Source organism: Triticum aestivum, chromosome 6B (assembly GCF_018294505.1).
Source record: "Triticum aestivum cultivar Chinese Spring chromosome 6B, IWGSC CS RefSeq v2.1, whole genome shotgun sequence".
NCBI classification, from domain to species: domain Eukaryota; kingdom Viridiplantae; phylum Streptophyta; class Magnoliopsida; order Poales; family Poaceae; genus Triticum; species Triticum aestivum.
The window spans coordinates 348382950-348386983 of NC_057810.1; positions in this window are offsets into that span (position 1 = coordinate 348382950).

Consider the following 4034-nt stretch of genomic DNA (forward strand, 5'->3'; position numbering starts at 1 on the left):
CCACCACATACCCCTCTTCCGACGAGTATGTAGCGTCCGACAGCCAATCCACTACCCAGTCTAGTACCTCCACCTCCATCGGCACAAAGAGGGTTCGGCGCAAAACCTCAGCATGCTGGGACCATTTCAAAGAAGAAATAGTCGTGGAGGACGGCGTCAACGTGTTGAAAGCTCGGTGCAAGAGATGCGCCCGCTTGCTTTCCACGGGGGGGCAAGGAGGAACCGGCCACCTCAACAGGCACATCCTCAAGCACGAGAAAGCGGACAAGCAGTCTGCGGGGACACAGGCCACGCTCAAATTCAACCCAGACGGTACGGTACAAAACTTCATCTATGATCCTGATCTTCATAGAGAAGGAATTTGTCGTTTAATTGCTTCTAATGATTTGCCATTAGGTTTTGGTGATTCGCCCGGTTTTATTGAATACATTCAAAAAGTTCATACTCCTAGTTTCAAATCAGTTTCTAGACAAACTACAAGTAGGGATATGACAAAATTATGCAAAACTAGTCTTCAGAAAATAAAAGATGATTTTACTACATGCACTTTTTCAGTCTCTTTAACATCTGATATCTGGAGTGGTCGGGCAAAGCAAGACTACATTAGTGTGGTCACTCATTATGTTAACAAAAAATGGGAGCTACAAAAAAGAATTATAGGATTTGAATTAATTGACGAAGCACACACGGGTGAAAACATAGCTCAGGCAATACTTAATGTTGTGTCAGAATTTGGTCTGACCGAAAAGATATTTGCAGTAACTTTGGATAATGCTTCAGCAAATACAACTGCAATGGAGAGCCTTAGTCCTCTATTTTCTGTATATGCTGCATCTTTTTTACTGCATCAATGTTGTGCTTGTCATATAATTAATCTTATTGCTAAATGTGCTATCAAAAGATGCAAGAAAGAGGTTGAGACTATACGCACTGCAATTTCTTTCCTTGGTAACTCTACTCAGCGAATTACTAGCTATAAGAGATATTGCATAGCAATAGAACAAATTCCTCATAAGTACAATCTAGACATGCTTGTTAGATGGAACTCTACATATATGATGCTTAAGGCAGTTATCCGAGATGAAATTGCATTCTCGGGATGGATTAATGCAAATATGGGAAGAGAACATTTCACTACTAATACTTGGGATGTTGCTAAAGCTTTGGTCAAGTTTTTAGAGATATTTTATGATGCAACAATTTCTTTGTCTGGGGTTTATTATCCCACATCTCATTTAATGATGCACACTCTTGTTGACATTGCATCTCACTTGAAAGCATATGAAAATAATGTTTTATTAAGTCCTATGGTTTCTCGGATGAAACTTAAATATTGCAAATATTGGGCGAATATTCCTATTTTGTATGCATTTGCATTTATCTTGGATCCTAGGGTTAAACTTGAATTGTTTGCTAGTGCACTCGCTGTACTAACTGGGGCCCTAGGGATAGATTATATCGCTTATTCCACTGAGGTTCGTGATAAGCTTTCTGAAGTTTATGCTAAGTACGATCAAAAGTATGCCGGAGTTCGCATGTAGCGGCCTCCACCAGCACCAACTGGAAAAAAGAAAGGAGCGTGGAGCAAGTTATTTGGTTCTTCCACCTCTGCCCCGAGCTCTTCCACATCAGGACCATCGCCTGTGCTTTTAGGTGGTGGGGAGTTAGCGAAGTACCTCAACAGCGACAAAGTCAGCTTCAATGAAGATGAGGACGACGACTTTGACATAATTCAGTGGTGGCATGAACACAAGGTTACATATCCGGTGCTTTCCATATTAGCACGGGATGTGTTATCAGTACCTGTCTCATCTACATCATCAGAGTCTGCTTTCAGTCTAGCTGGAAGAATACTTGAGGAAAGAAGGACGAGTCTCACCCCGGATATGGTGAGAACGCTCATGACCGTGAAAGACGGAGAACTAGCCAGAAGAAGAGGCCAACACACTGCGGAAAACAACGAACTGATGGCCACGTTCGAAGATCTTGCACTCGAAGACGAAGAGAACGAAGAGTAGTTGTAGTCTTTGTATTTTTTTCCTTTTGTAATTTTCTTATGCTTTTGTAATTTTCTTTTCCTTTTGTAATCTAGAGCGTGGCTTTGTACTCTTTTACTTCCCAGGGATGGAAGGTTTTAATGAGGCAGTCACTAATAAAGCTCGAGATTTATCCCACATGATGGCACTTTCCTCATTTTAATTTTTTGGACTTATTTTTGCCTAACGTGCCTACCGTGCCTACCATGCCTAACGTGCCTAACGTGCCTACCGTGCCTAGCGTGCCTAACGTGCCATCCCATGTAAAAATAGTAAGTTTTTTGGCTATATAAAGGGCTGCCTACCCCCTCTTATTTCTCACACTCAAACCCCATCTCATTTCCACACTCAACACATGGATGCTCCAAATGTTCAACGAAGAGTCTCGCCCGTCTGGAACTACTTTGATGAAGAAGTATTTGTGGTGGATGGTGTCAACGTGCGTAAAGCTAAGTGCAAAAGATGTGGAATCTTTTTGAGCCTGGTGAACGGAGGAATCGGCCACCTTCATCGCCATAAGCAGAAACACGACAAGACAAACGAGCAGGCCGCAGGGCACCAAGCCATGTAGTTGTACTCTTTGTAATTTTCATTTTTTTATCTTGAGCATGGCATTGTACTCTTTTACTTCTTAGGGACGGAAGGTTTTAATGAGGCATGCTTTAATAAAGCTCAATATTTATCCCACATGATGACACATTGTCATATAATTTTTCAACTTTCTATACTTATTTTCTGACATACAAACTTTCTTCTTATTTTCTGGATGTAATAAACGTCCTACAATTTTTTGAAAGTAATAAACGTAGTGCTATCGTGCTAGTGCCACATATCAGGTACAGCGAAACATGTACTACAAAAACGAAGCGAGACGTGCATGCATGCATGCATGAAGGCTGCAGCCCTGCGTTGCTGCATGCCTGCATCGATGGCACACCCACAAGTGACAAGCCGACGAGCGCGCCTGCAGGCTGCAGCCCTGCATCGCCCATCAGCCCATGCGCGCCTGCTCCAGCGGTCCAGCCCAAACCAGACGTGCTTTTTTTTTGAAAAATCGGGCCACCCCGTGCCGGCGGGCCACCTCGGGCCAGATGTGCCTACGGGCCAGCACGATTAGCCAGGGGCCGTGCCTGGGCCTCGAAGGCCAGCACGCGTGCCGGCCCGGCACGGCCCGAGTAGTTCGCGTGCCTGAGCGGGCCGTGCCGTGCCGTGCCGGGCTGGCCCATTTGGGCAGGTTTGGTTCAATTTGGTCTGGGATTTAACAATTGTTGGACTGGGTTGGCCCGGTCTGGACAGGAACCAACCGGTCTCAGACTGTTTCGACCCGTAGTCTGAAATCGGATCGAGGACCAAATCGACACACGCAGCCTGACCTAGCGAGGAGCGCCTCCACCCGCCGCCCACGACCGACAAACTGGGATCTTTCGCAGCCGCCGCCGCCCGACTGGAGCTTGGTCGCCCCGTGCCTTCCCTTACTCCTGCTCACCGTTTCCCTCGCGGCATGCTGGGCCGGACGCGCCGACGGCCACGGCGTGCACTCCGTGCTCTCCGTGCCGCTCCTCTCGCCGCTGCTCAGCGGGGCTGTCGCGCTTGTCTTCCTCGCCGGCTACCTGCACCGCAAGCGCGCCGACATCACGCACGTGCCCCCCTCTGCGGCCGCCGCCACCCCGGACCTGCCTAAGTAGGTCCGCCCCGCCGGCCAGAACAAGAAGGGTGGAGGGCACGCCCGCGTCCACCACCACCACGCCTCCGCCGCCGACAAGGGCCTCCATCTCATCACATCTCATCTCCATCCACATCTCGCTCACACGCATACTGCATACTAGGATGGGATCCATGATTCAACACACGTAGTACTAGCTACTAGTATCGATCTTACTCTCACATGCAGGGATCAGTCAGTGGTGTTTTCGATTCAATCCAAGATCAGTGAGCAGCAAGCGTTGCCACCCCAGTCCCAGGGAAGCGGCTCCCCTGACGTGCGGCTCCTGCCGTTGT